Source organism: Lonchura striata, chromosome 7, assembly GCF_050655825.1.
Source record: "Lonchura striata isolate lonStrDom1 chromosome 7, ASM5065582v1, whole genome shotgun sequence".
NCBI classification, from domain to species: domain Eukaryota; kingdom Metazoa; phylum Chordata; class Aves; order Passeriformes; family Estrildidae; genus Lonchura; species Lonchura striata.
Window position 1 is genome coordinate 26698884 of NC_140709.1, and position 15160 is coordinate 26714043.

The 15160-nt window shown below is 45.1% G+C and overlaps 1 long non-coding RNA gene across 1 annotated transcript; it reads right to left on the reverse strand.

Moving 5' to 3' along the window:
• Nucleotides 1-8115: 8115 nt before the first annotated feature.
• LOC146766919 (uncharacterized) lies at nucleotides 8116-14837 on the reverse strand. The gene is made up of 3 exons (XR_014956759.1): nucleotides 14700-14837; nucleotides 14039-14124; nucleotides 8116-8248 (listed from the first exon to the last, which is right to left on the reverse strand). It is a non-coding gene; the product is annotated as an uncharacterized LOC146766919 (long non-coding RNA).
• Nucleotides 14838-15160: the final 323 nt, after the last annotated feature.

Below are 15160 nucleotides of genomic sequence, written 5' to 3' on the forward strand. Positions count from 1 at the left end.
AGATGTATCCTATGGGATGAAACAGAGCCCACGACAGCCAAAATCACAAATCACAGCCCTGCCACCTTTAGCCAAGAAGGTCTCCATTTAATCACTCTTCTCACATTATGTGTAACAGAGGCTATTCTGTGTGTTTCCAAGCACTGCACCCCATCTCTCCAACCCCTCCAGCCTCCCACAGCCCAGACATGAGGTGTTTCTTCACCCTGAAGCATTGAGGTCCATGCCTGATCAGAGTTCATTCAACCCGAAGAGCAGCAATGACTCGCTTCCAAAAAATGAGACTATTATGGCTAGAGACCATTATGAAAGCCTGCACGAAGCTGAGGCCAGATGTGTTTTCAGCTCACTCCAAATATTGCTTAGAGCAAAGCTCTGGATTGTTTTGGTTTTGTTTTTTAAACAAAACAGGATTGACAGAATCTCTTCTGTAACAAGAGAGATTTTCTGATGTTTTTCTGCACTGCTGTTGCAGATGTGTGGCTGGGCTGGGAGCTCACACCCACCGACAGTGACCACAGCAGCTCTCAGAAGTGGATAAAGACATGGAAGGAACCCTTATGTGATAGGATGGAAGTGATGGGGGTGCCAGCCCATTTAAGTTCAGCTCCAAGAATCAGCTTATGGTCATTGGGACCATGTTATTCTTTCAGCAGGATGTTATGTATGAGCCCCTGGAAGTGAGAGCGATAACATGGCTCTGATCACTTTTTGCCTTTACAGCAAACCTTTCATCAGAGGAACCTCAAAGCAACTTGCCAGCAAGAATGGGCACAACCTCACACTGTGCCTGTGTGATAAGCGAAGGATGGAATAGATTAACTGCTTAAAAGCACACAGCAGCTCTGTGGGATGAAGGAAAATAAGAAAAAAACCTTATATATATACATACACGTTTGAAACCATACAGGGTTTTATGGAGAGGCAGCCTGGAAGGCTGCCAGGATACTGAAATTGCCACCCCTACACAACCACGAATACCATGGAAACCAGTGGGGCACTGGCAGGCAGGAAAGGAAATCAGCTGAAAAATGGCTTTCCATGAAATGCAGCCAGGCTGGGACACTGCTCCCCTCCTGACTGAGGGAGGCCTACGTGCCTAACCACCAGTAGTGCTGCTGGTGGGAGCTGGGCTCCAGGAGGGAGTCAGTCCCAGTAATTTCCCAGCCTGGGGTAACGCTTTCCTGGCGGCGGCCAGTGGATGACAGCAAAAAGAGGGATGGCTGAAAACTGCTACATCATGTCAGCTGTGGTGAGGAGGTAATGGAAACCCTGAGTGCCTAGTAAAGCTTCAACACATGCTGGGAGGTATAAGAAGATCAAAGTCAGTTGACATCTGAATAAGGACAGGGAAGGAACATGTATGTGCAAGCTCGTGCCTGCCCTGTCTGGTGAGGCACGATTAAAAAGCACAGAACACTCATCAGTTTTCCTTCAAAATACTAAAAAAGCACAAAGAAGGATTCCTTTAACCTGAGCAAAAGTAAGTAAAGGAGGGAGACCTGGAAAACAAAGCCAAAAATAACAAATGAAACTGAATGTAACAGGAATAACAGAAATAAACAAACCCAGACAAGCAGTGGAGGAGGAATGAACATGCTGTTAATCTGTCAAGTACACCATGCCCACATCAAACTACAGAGTAAGCCCAGAGAAATACCCAGCCTCCTAGCTGGGCAAGGGCACCTGCTTGTTACCAAACAGCACATATCCCTTAAAAAGTCATACTCCTGGTAAGCAGGGGAGGAGGAATTCAAGCATAGAACAGCTGTACTCATTCAAAATACTGCTAAGAGGAACAGTGGCATCTTAGGAGTAAGCTGGATACGGCGCAAGCAGCACCAGGCTTGAACAAAAATAGCCCAGTGGAGATGAGAGGCAAGAAGAGACACCAGTACACTGCTCTCCTTCTGGCTCTCATCAACTGAAGGATGCAGAGGTGATCTCCTACAGAGACTAGATTGAATAGAGACAGGGGGATATTTCTACAGAAAAGCAAAGAGAGCTGGAAAACCAGAGAAGCAGCAGAGCAGCATTTCTGCTATGTTAAAATGCACAGAGCGAATGGACCTTCCACTAAGCACAGGGGAGGGCTGGAAGGGGATGGGAGCATTGCCATGGCTGGCCCTGATAAGGCTCTATCTAGGAACAGGCGAGGGCTGTGCTCACAGCACAGCCGAGAAACGGGTCTGGAGGAGTGCGAGAACAACAGGATAACATCAGGCACTTCTCACACAGCTGAAGGACCGCCACTGGTCATCAGGAGACAAGTGCAGATGGGAGACTTTAAACTGGTGCCAGAAAAAACAAGCTACAGCCAGGGTCGAGGAACATGGGATCCAACTCCTAGTTGTCAGCAATTGTGGTGTATACATTGCTGAAAACAGAGCAGTGCCAGGAAAATCCAACTCCCAGCATGAAAAGAATAACTTAGGAATGATAATGAGAGAAGCCAAAGCAACTGCGACTGTGAATTAATGATTATATAAAAGTTTTTATCTTAAAGTTATGTTAGGCCAAATTCTGAAGTAATTTTTTTCATCCAAGAATGCTCCCTCGAGACCCTGTGATTTGGCCACAAATTGCTACATTAAAAAAAAAAAAAATTGAAAAAAAACACACACGAAAAAAAAAAAAAAAAAAAGGCACAACAAAACAAAGATTTCCTTTTTATGCTGGCTGGAAATACATACATAGCAGACAAGTGCTGGCATCCAGCACTTCTCCAGCAGGTAGCTGAAGTTCTCTGCTTTATGCCACCATCAGCATTACTGTGAGGGACAGACCAATCTTCAGGATTTGCTCCCTTATGTGGCTGCTACCCAGGGAAGTTGGAACTGTGGCTGTTTGGTATGAAGACAAGTACATGTTATTCAAGCTCCCTGAAACAAGTGAGGTACAATCCACATCACAGTTCCTCCCACTTGGACCTATTCTAAAAAGCTAACTAAGGACTAAAGCTACTCCTGGAAAACTGAACATACAGTAGCCTGGGTACTTCCATAAGGAAACGTAGCAATCATCACTGCCCACCATGTGCTGAACAGCAATAAAAATTATTTTTAAAAATAGCTGAGTTGGGAAAAAAAATACCGATGTCTCAGTGGCAGGCTCAAAAGAACAGCAAAAGGATTCTCTCTATCCCATTCCCTGGGCAATCCTGAGCTCAGCAGCAGCTCTGGGCTTCACACCTGGAGGGTTCTGTGTAGTTTCAAATGGGCCATCTGCAAATCCCAGAGCCCAGTAGGTCCCAAAGAGATGCAGCCACAATGAGACACCTCTCACCTCCCAGAACCTCTCCCCATTCCAGTTGGAGATCATCACACACATGAAACTTCCCTGCTCATTCTTTGGACTTGGCTTACCAGGAGTAATATGCTGCCAATCTGCAATTGCTAAAGAGGTATCAAAAATAACATGAGAAAGTGAGTATTTGGAGCAGGAGACACACCCTTCCCATGACAGATGACCTGCTATAAAAGACCTTACAAAAGCAAGGGAATGTGCTCAAATACCTGTTGTAAAATCTGAAGCTTAAATGCTGTGCAGCCAAAAATCTTGGAAATAGTTCTTTCAAATCATGCAAGCACTTTGGAGATTCTGAGAGAGTAAATAGCTGGAAATAGGTTTAGATAAAAGAACCTTTCATGCCAGCTTGCAAAAGGCAAACAGATGGATCAGATAGATGGATAGATGGGGCTTAAAGCCACTTTTGTCTCCGCAGTAGTTGGGCTTGTGTATGCAATGTCTGAAGGCAGCATATCTCATTATCTGACCCTTAAATGTTAGCTTTATGAAATCATATCAGATGAAGCTGCAGCCTTCAAAAGCATCTCTCAGCTTGGCAGGACTCTTGCCTTCCTCCCAGCAGACCTTGGGCTGGCTTGGTGCTCATGCATACCTCTCAGGTTCTCCCCTGCTCAGAGCATCAGTCCGGGCTCTGTCAAAGCTCAGGGACGTTTGTTATGTGCAGGGAGTTTCACAAATATTTGGTCTTATGTTCCCATAGTGCAACAGCAGCAGGATGACCTCAGAGGGTGAGAAATGAAGGATGCTGTGAAGGCTGAAGGGAAATCCCCCAAACTGTTTTTGATATGTTTAACAGAAACTCACTGACAGCAGGATGTGATCCACACAACTCAAACCAGAGTAAGCATTCTGTATTTTCCATAGCCTGTGCAGCTTGAGTAAAGGTGTTATTTAGTTCTAGCTGTACTTTTGGTGCATGACTCTAAAGAGGCCAAACTGAGCCACCTCAGAAGGGGAATTACACCTTGTTTGATGGGGATGGGCCTGAACCACAGGTTTGCACAAACCCTTGCAGTTTGCTTAGAGCCAGACACCTGCTCCTCACCCTTACATGCTTTTCTCAGGGTGACTACGATGGGGGGTAGGGCTGCCCCCAGCAGTGGCAGCTCACTGCCAGTGATGTTTGTCACAAATTACAAGGACCACAGTCCCCACAGGCTCCCTCCAGCATCTCATCCCCTGGGACTTCAGTGGGTCACTGCCAGTGTGATATCTCTTTTGCTGGGTCACCAGTCAAAGCAAACAAGGTCTCTGCATCATCTCAACTGATGTGAAGAGATTACAGAAATCTGGAAAGACTAAAATAAGTACATGGATTGGGAAGAGTTTAACTTTCTTTTAGAAATGCAGTTCTGCTGTGTTTGAACTGTGTCCCTGAAGATTTCATGTCAAAATGAAATTGTGTAATGAATATTAAATGTTTATCAAGAAATTCACAGTTGAAAGTGGTCTGCAATGACAGATCAAAAAAAAGAAAATCCCCTCTGTACCATTTCTATTCTCATTTTTTATGACACATTGATTTGCCCAGGACTTTAATACTCACCTTCATAGATATTTTTGTTTTTCACATCAGACATTAAACTTTGCCATCTTGTTCAAGAAGACACTGAGTTACCAAATACATGGCAGGATTACACCATCAAAGTTGCAACATCGAAGCCCTGGCATGACTAATCCTGATGTAAATGGAAAAAGACCAAAGATGGGCAGTCTGTGCAGTGGGTAGGTGCAGAGCCAGTCAGTCTCCTCCAGCCCACAGGTGCATGGGAAGTGTGTCCCATCCACACAGAACAGCCTTGAGTCTCTGCCACCCTTTTCCTTGGGTGCCTTCATAGACACAGTGGCACATGTGGCCTTGGGGGCACAGCAGGGTTTGCCTCATGGTTGTCCCCCTCACATCAGGAGAGTGGCTTAGGATAAGGGGGTTGCTCTCAGAAAGAATGTTGGATTTTTTGTTTGCATTCATAAGCATGTTAATGGGAAAAATCCACCTTTGCGTAAAACATAAAACCACTTTTTAACTGTGGTCTTTGAAAGACAAGCAAAACTGTCTTCCCTGTATAAATGGCACCTGAGAGAGCACACAGACTATGTGGTCCATCTTAGAGAAGTAGCTGCCAGAAGAAGACATCACCAAGTTGGCTTCTCTTTCCTGTAGGCATCATCTTGTGATGATTCACAGAGCTCTGCTGTAAGGGCAGCATTTCCTGTGGTTTCTGCCATTGAGCTGATAGCACAGGGACCAGAAACAAGAGATGTGAATTGAAAACAGAGAAGAAAGACCTGCATCTTTTGCAGGCATGAAACCTTACTATGGGTAGGCAAAACAGTTCAATGCAGCAATTTCTGAAGGTCAGAGCATCATGAAGGGATGGTAATCAACAGCTGACAGCCAAAGGAAGCCCAGATGTTTAAGTTGCACATTGAGCAAATTTGATTGAGAGATCAGAGAAAGCACAGATTTTGTTATTCTACATTTTTTTTTAGGTTAAAAATGCACTTGAAGCTCTTTTTTGCAGCTTTGACCTCAGCAAACAGCAGTTGTTCAAGTGTCAGAGTTGTGAGCTCCAGTGATCTATTCAAGTCTCATGCTGGCTGTAGTTCTGACAGCTTGGAGACTCATGTGAATAAATCAGCATTTCAGCTATTATCAACCTAAGTTTCTACACATTCTGCTAAAATAAAGGAAAATAAACTGGTCCTGCAAATGTGTATACCAGGAGTCAGCCAAACCCCAGAGGCTGCTACCTGAAAAAACACTTTTTTTTTTTTTTTTTTAATTGATGATATGGTGTGGGACATAACAAGTCTTGTTTCTTAACGCCTGGAGTCACTTTTAGATTATACCCTAGATTGTACCTTCAGATTACACAGGTACACTTGGACTGTGTTGCTCCATTGTCACAGGCTCCAGTGCCCACAGTACCTGCACTTGTGACTCATGGCAGCACCACGGGGCATTGGAGGATCATCCACCACCACTGGCATCCAATCAAGCTTTGTGCAAAACCTTCACCAGGATAAGCAGGACATGTGCCTGCTCTCACTGCCTGTTGCTGGAAGTCATTAGGAGGCTCCAGGAAATGCCAGTCAGAAAGGGCTGGAGGCAGCAACAAAGGAAAAATAAATCTCAACCTAGCATATCAGAAGATATTTAGTATGAAGGAATATTTACAAGTCCTGCTTTGTGTTTTAGGCACAGCATTTGATAAAAGTGGTCTTCTCAGCCTCTTGTATTGGCAAAACAATGCACATCAGCTGGACTTTGGAAACAAAAGGTGAACAGTCTGATAGAACAGATGCCTGGTTCCTGAACAAGGCTCTGACCCTCACTCCAGAACAAGTGTCTTGAGCATTTGCCTCCAAGACTGAGGCCACTGACCAGTGCCTTTCAAAGCAAACAAAAAGGTCACCACTGGCCACAGTAAGAGTTGGATCCAGCTGAAATCCTGCACCCAGCAACTCAATTTTCTACTGATTTTTCCAGAGATAATAAGCTTTTACAAACCTTTGGAGAGTGAAGACTTTCACTTGTAGCTCCACTGACTTCATCTCACTGACTGCCCCAACAACATAAACAAAACAAATTACTGGGACTTGCAGACTACCCTGGCCAGGACAGCACAGTCTTCCTGTTTCTACATAAGGGGAAGTATTTCCTGGTTTGCAAGGTGGGGTCAGGCAAAAGGAACAGCGCCTTTTCTTTAATTAATTTTGTTGCTATTTGTGTCTGCACTTTCTTTCATAGTTTCAGGTGCACTAGTTATCCGGAATATCTGCTTCAAGGCATAAGCAGTGACAGTTCTCAATTCTGCCTTCCCCTGCCTTCTCTCCCGAAGTAAGTGTGAGGCACTTTCCCACAGATGCTCCAGAGCAGATCTATTTTGATCACCAAAATGTTAAACCCACAAACTCAGGGAAGGAAACAAAAATAAATAAAAAATAAAAGGCTTTCAAATAAAGTGAATAAGCCAAGGGGGAAAAAATAGACTCAGGCATTTCTCCTCCCCATTTAATTAATAGCATTCCACTTCAGAAACGGCACACGCAGAGCAAACCTCTCCGAGTGTCTGTGTACAGCTGCCCCTCTCCTGCCCTCCCTGCCAAGCCCTGGCTCTGCCGTGCCCCTGCCAGGGGCCAGACCTGGCAGTGCCCGAGGCAGGGCTGTGTCTGGGGCCATGCTCCCCACCCGGGCCTTGCTCCAGCCAAGTGTTTGAGCACATACCCTAGTGAAAGGAGCAGGACTGGTTGTGCTTCAAGATAAGATTGTCTGCCAGGGCTTTGTTGGAAGCAGCCTTGCAGATGCAGGAAGGAAAACAAGCCGTAAAGATGGCAAAAGGAGAAGGAAAAAAATGCCCCAAGGGAAGCAGCACTGGCGGGACACAAAGTGAAGGCACAGTAAGACTGAGACAAACCTGCACAGCAGAGTCGTGTCCTACGTTAAGAACCCCCCTCGCCCTGCTCACTTTTGTGTTCTGCACCTCCCAGGGCAGCCAGTGCTGGGGGCAGGGTGCCAAGGACCTTGGCAGGAGGTGGCACAGTCCACCCACACCCCATGTTGCCTGCAAGCTATCCTGGACAAGCAGCTGGAACACTGGCTGTGAGGCCACCTGCAGCAGGGGCTGCTTTACTCACAGTGACAAAACCTACCTGAGATACAAGTTGTGGGGCTACTCACCTAGTAATTATTTCAGTGGCTGCAGGTGAAGTGTTTGTTGGCACAATTTGGAGGAGGATGATCAAAAGCTGCTCCCACAGGAGAGGTGACAGGTGAAGTACAGCAAGAACAGCAGAGACAGCCCAGCAGCCCCTGCTGCTCACAAACCAAGCACAGCACTCAGACTCATGTCACGTTTGCTTGTTTGGGCTGCCTGGTTGTTTTTCCAGATTTAGCCTCCTATTGCATCCATGGGCAAAGCCCGGCATTCAGTCTGTCCTGTGGATGTACAAAGAGAACACAGACCTTCACAGAGGGTCCTTGGAGGCTCACCACTTCCTTATAGGTGAAGGTTTTAATGCTTGTACATCTTGCTTCAAGCAAGGCAAGGATTCAAGGGGAAATCCTAGTTCTACTTTAGCTCAAACTAATTCTGTGCAGCCCAGCCTTTTGCATCCATCTGCCCCACAGGTATTTTATTCAGCATAGTTCCTTGGTTTGCACATCTCCACTTATTTATGGCCCTTTCTCCATTGCTCCAATCCACAACAACAGGAGGATGGAGTCTCACCATCCAGAGAGGATGGTGTGAGGACAGGGAGGCCAGGGGCAGCTGAATTTTACAGGCTGAGGTGGGAAACAGCACTTCACAAGGTGTGGTTTTGGTTCTCTGCAGTCTGGAAGCTAAAACCAGCACCTGCAGCCCCACAGGAGCCCTGCTGAGAGCACAGGGAGGAGCTGTGGGGTTGGGACCGGCTCAGTCCTGTTGGAATTCAACTAACTGGTGATAATCTCTATGAGCCAGACAAGACCCGAGACAAGACCCAAGATAACCCACACAGCTTCCTGATGCACATTTTGGCTTGATGCATCTCCAAGTTAAACCAGCACCTTGTCCTCACAAGTGGCTGAGCCGTGGTTCCTGGCACACGCTGGACCTGGAGCAGAGGAGCAACAGGACTGGGCCAGAGGGTCCATAGCTGTACCAGAGCACAGTGGGCAGTTGCAAAGCCCAAGGGACCCCAGGGAATGGCAGGGCACTCACAGTGAAAGCCAGGCTGCTGCTTTGTGTCCTGAGGCTCAAGGTCATTTCTTTTTCCAGAACAAGGAAAAGAAACTTGTGCTAAGTACCTCAGTTTGTTTAATCCACCATACAGAAACAAAAGCATAAGAGGTTCAAAGCTCCACTGTTTATTCTATCAGGCTTATTTCTGGGCTAAATAAACCATCAAAATCTAAGTCTCAGCTGAAAACATCTAAACATGCTAGCTGAAGCTAATGAATAGTTAGTGTTTGGAAAAGAAAAAGCATGAATCCATAATTATTATGAGTCACCTGGAGAAACCAGAGCAGTAGCCAACAAAAAACCTCCTTTGAATAACTCAATGGGAATGAAGATGCCTAGAAAATGGGCACATGAACACCACATCATCAGCCCAGGTGAGGCCAGAGGGGGGCAGTTCTGTAGAGGATGTTTCAGATCTCCATTGGTCACTGACCAAGAACTCCATGCCAGTCTCACCAGAAGCCCATCCCTGCATACAAGGGCAGTCTGACATCCACATTCCATGACTCATAGGATTGGACAAGTCAGGCTTTTGCAGACAACAAAAAAAAGATAAAAATCATATTGCTTGGGGGAGTGCCAAGCTATTATTTCACCCAATTAGAGTCTTGAACTGCTGAAAGTTAAAAGGATTTCCTCTGCAAAGAGAACATTCCCCAGCCAGAAAGTCTCCAGAAAGGTACAGGCGCAATAACTCCTGGCATTTGGTGTTAGGAAACAAGCGTCTAGACAAAGCTGCCTTCTTCTGATTTGTTTTTGATGATATTTTTAAAGGATGCTACAGTACAGATCCTAAGACTTTAATTTCTATTTTTACACTGTGAATACCTGTGACAGCTTCACACATCCAGAACATGCTGGAAATTATTTCCACATCTTTGGTTGTTTTATTTAACCACTACAGTCTAGAAGCACCATATCCCCTGGGGTTCTTATGGATGGATATTGCTGTTTGCATGGATGCACTGTCAGGCAGGAGCAAGAGCTGCTTGCACCGATCCCGTAGCTGAAACTGCCTCCTGGGGAGACCATGAGTGGGTTTGGCCCCATGTCAGTCCTGCTTGAGAAGCCTCAGTTGATGTGAGAAGCACAAGGGGCAGCACAGGGGTCTCACAGGAAAGCACCCAACACTCTGGTACAAAGGTTCAAACAGCCTCTCATGCACTGCATGTGGCACACCTGGGTCTGGACATGGTTGGCATTCCCCACCCAACTTGGCACCTCCTTTCCCATACCTTTCTGTGAACCAAGCAAAGCCATGGAGAATTGTACTAAGGGGAAGGTTTTCACCTTGTCCTGCTGTTCCCAGGTGGGCATCGCCAGGCTGGCCATGGGGAGGAAGCAGCTTCTCCTGCCACAGCACTGCCCATGGTTGCTTCAGCATGTTGCAATACACTGATTGAGCAACTGGTAATCATATTGCATTTATCTCTATCTGCAGTGTTATGGTGTTACATTCACAGCTGTCTGAACAGGAGCCTGCCTCCTATCCACAGTAACTTCCATTTTGTGTGACCTTGCTGATCCTGCAGCAGAGAGCAGCACTAAAGACTGAGCTTATATTTTGGTGCTGCCCCCCACCCAACCAGTGCCACACAAGTTTTTAAAAAGTCATTTTTAAATGTGCTTCTACACTGCTATAAAAGCAACCTTATTGCCACCCTGCAAAAGGAAATGTTTTTGAGTTTTGGCACAGTGAGCTTTAGATCCTTTTCAAGTAGAGGGAATTTAGTGTGGCTGCCCTGGACTGGCTGTAGCTTTATCAAGAGAGATTTCATCCTGGACTTAGACAACCTCACTCACAGCCATTGTGCTGTCAGACAGGTTTCCTTCCTCTTCTTCCCAACACTTCTACATCACATCCTATTTAGAGCTCTTATAGTGCTTCATAAATAATGTGATAATGAGAGCCCTGTACTCTTGTGGGATTTGGGAGGCATTATCTCAGTTTTTAAGAGTGGAATATGAAGATCAGAGATTAAAGGTGGCAAGTCCAATGGGCTGTGATCCAAACAAGAGTTCTTCTAATTAATTCCCCTTACATTTGGAGCCCTTTCCTGCCTTACACAGTCAGCCCAGCTTTCTTCTTCATCCTAGCACTTCAGTCCTGCCCCATCCTTTCCGTCTAGAGTACCTCCCTCATAAATTTTCCACAAAAACATCACTGTCTGTCACTCACTGTATTTTGCTTGAAGTCTGTAGAGACAAAATTGCTGTTTCCACTGGACAGTAACTAGAATGAGAAATTAAACATCAGAAAATCCGTTCTAGATTAATACTGCTGAAAACTTGTGAGTCATTGAACATAGGGATGCTCACCCCTCTAAGAGGAATAACCTTTTGCATAAGAAAACAACAGAGTGCAAAGGACATGAAAAGAAAACAAAAGCTCAGAGCTAAGGTTCACCCTTGGAGGACAAGCTCACTCACTGCAGAAGCTCCTGGATTTCCAGCAGGGGCTAATTAAGCATAAGAAAGTGCAAGCATGGATGGAGCATTTGACAGCACTTTATATTAGCCAGAAGAGGCAGCCTTCATCTCAGGGCATCACCAGCTCTGTGGGGGCAAGGCTGACTGATGCAGAGGGTTGCACATCACACCCTGTGGCTGGAAAGGCACAGAGCCTGAACCTGACAACTCAGACAAGATTTCTATTCCAAATTCTACTCCAAAAGACAATATGCTGCTGTGCTTCTCCCTGAGAAACAGGAAGCTACTGCTGAGCTGTCTATAGTTTATAATAAAATTATTATTTTTTCCAGTGAAAATGAAACCTTGCTGAAGGACCACACAGGCACCAGGATGCCGCACAGACAGCAGGAAGCCAACTTGTGGGATTTTCCATGTGAAGAAATAACTTGAGAAGGATGGGTGAGCTGAAGGTTTTACCTGAAAAACAGCAGTGGTTCTGTCCCTCCCACAGCAGGCAGCCTTTGTGACCCCTGAGCAGTTACCTCTGTGTCTCCACACCAAGCACCTCTCACTGCAGGGACACACAAAATCCCAGGACAGCTCTGGAGAACTTCTCCACTGAGAACAGAAGGGCTCTGGAGTGGTACACAGTGCCCACCCATCTCATTCTGTAACAGGGAAAAACAGGCTGCCCCTACTTGGCTTCTGATGCCCAACAAGAGCTGCTGCACATAGGCATGGACACAGGGCAGGCATGCAGAGGATGTGTGTCTGTGGGTGATAGGAACAATTTCAGGATGCCCAGAAAAAGCAGGATGCCTGCAGGAGCAGGAGACTGAAAGAAGTGCACATCCATAGCCTCTAGGCACTGGGGTGAGGGGCTGCTGCAGGGCAGGGCAGGGCTGCAGCAGTGTCCCCCTCAATGTTCCCATGAAAACAGCTCCTCATGCACAAGGGAATACTACCAGGCAAATTCCCAGGCAACAAACAAACAAATAAGCAAACAAAATCCCCAAACATCTGTTTTCAAAGACTATGGTATTAGCCTGAAGAAAACACTCATTTCTTGACAAGGGCTTTCATGGTGCTAAGTAGCAACTCAAAAAGCTGGATGATGTCTCTGGTGAGAGGGTGCCCAGCAGAAGCAGACAGTGAGCAGCCCCTGCACTCACTGATGCCCTCCTGCAGAGCAGGGATGAGAGCACAACACACAGCTGTTCTGTTCCAAAGAAGGAAGAAAAGAGAAAAGAAAAAAAGAAAAAAATAAAAACAAAACCAAAAAACACCCAAACAAACAAAAAAAAACTTAGCCAAAAAATGCCCCACCAAAATCCAAACCACTGATTTTGCCAGGTGCTTTGCAGCTGACAGTCAGCATGACTTTCCTTTTGGGTCAGTGTGAGTAACAAGGAGAAATGGGCAGGAAATCTCCAGGACCTGAACCCAGAAGCTGCCAGGCCCACATACTTCACAGAATTGGCCCTCTCAGAGGGAACATGAGGGGTAGTCACCAGCACACTCAGAAAGGCTGCACTGCCACTAGATGAGCACCTGGCAGATCCCAGAAGGCTGGACTGGTGGTTGTGTCCCTGGCAGTGGAGGCTGTGTGGAACCCTTTCCCATGGTAGGGGCTGTAACTGCTCAGTCCATGGGAATGTCAGCTGTGAATTAAAACTTACCATGGGCTGTGAAGGAAGGCTGACTGCCTCTCCAGCTCAGTCAACATGCGAATAATTTTCAAAAGTTATGTTATATCCCTTTCAAACTGCCAACCATCCCTTTGAAACACCTTCATTCACCCTCTTCTAGGCTTAGCTCTAGTTCATCAACCATTTTCCACTGCTAGTTTTAGCTTAAGAGTAACCCCTATTGGTAAAATGCTCTAATAATCATTTATCATTTTAGATCCTTCTGTTCCACAGGTCTGTTTTGCTTTAAGTGCCATCATCAGTCTGGCTAACTCTTCTATCTGGATTCAAAATACTCAAAGCCTCTATCCTTACTCTAACTTTAGTTCTGGGATTTTGGTTTTGTTTTATCAGTAGGCAAAAGATCCATTTTGGGATGAATCACCTCCCTTACAAAAACTAGTGACTAGTGCCTAGTTCAGGCTCTACATAAATGTCTTTGATGCACAATTACTCCTTACAGGAGGAGACTGTACAAGCCTCAAATCTACTGTAAAAAGATACAAGGTTTGGGTCACAATTAAAGGCCTGCCACACTTCTTGGGTAGGAATCACCACTTTTCTGTGCAAAGAGGTTGTAGTACTTCCCAGCTACAACTGTAGGCTTTATTACTATTTTAAGGTGCAAGACTGCACATAAATGCCCAAACCATTGTCTGTGGAAAACCATGTGTGAGTAAACCAGTCTTACCACCTTGAACAGATAAGCAACTTGAAATGCAGTGACCTGGCTTACAGTGACTGCAGTCTATCAGCAGTTTATTTTCACTGATCATATTTAGCACTTCAGCTGAATACACTTACCAGTGTTTCAGCAGTAGGCCTTGTGGATATGCAGCCCATTGTTCTGAAGATGAGGAGTTTAACAGCTCAAACTAGAACCCAGGGTACTTATTCTTTTACCTGCTTAAACGAGGTGATGGCAGAGTTTATCGTCTATCCAGCACTGAAAAACTTGACATTTATTTCCTCTTCTCCACCCAGTATTTCTGGATCACAGACATTTTGAAAAAGAAAAAAGTAGAAGCTCTAGTTAATTGGGTATTAAAATCAACATTCCCAGCATGGGAGCAGGAGAGGGAAAGACATGCTGAGCTCCAATGGGCTGCCATGTGAGATGGAAGCTGGCCTGCACTGGACATTAGCTTCCAATGGTAAACCACTAAAATGTGCTATGTAAGGAAAGAGGTGAATCTCATTCCCTTGTTATCAAAGGAATAAGCAAAAGAAAGGAAAAAGTGGCTATGCAAAAATAACTTCTCTCCATTTCAATCCACTGATTAGACCTACTAGCAACTGACGTTCATATAAATTTTGATTAGGGTAAATTATACATGACAGTTTCTTGAACAGCACATACATAATTTATCTGATACGTTTGAAGAAGAACATTAATAGTTCAGAGGAAACTGAACTTTATGTCTGGTAAGGATTCCTATTTGAAAATGCATTTACAATTAAAAAAAACCCTAAAGGCACTAATAGTCAACTCTTCTATTTCATTATGAATATTTTTTAATACCTTTGCTGCCCATTTAAACATTTCACCTTAGATTTATCTTACTTGTCTAGCAAAAAGCAGATAAACTGGAATGGTCTCAGTATAGCCAGGCAATCTCAATTACAGCAGATGAACTCACTGCAACCTTCCTAAGGGGGGAAAAAAAAGGCAGTTCATATTCTCAATAGTGGCAGAACAACGCATTAATAACTTGTTACCAATCTCATCAGGGACCCACTTGCTCTTACAGGTGACGAGCCACGGGCAGTTCAGTACCAAGGAGCTGCTTGGAAGTTCTATTCCAAAGAAAAATACCAGCTACACTGGCTGCAGTTACCAAAGGTTACTCAGGTAAAGAAACTAATTTTTGTTTAGGTAATACTGTACCACTACACATGAGAGGGGGAAAAAAATCCTTCATAACAATTAATAAACTGAGTGCTAAGCACAGTTTCAAAAAAGTTTCTTTTTCCACCGTAAGAGCTTTAGTCTTGATCACATGATGCTACTTCAGTGCATCTGTT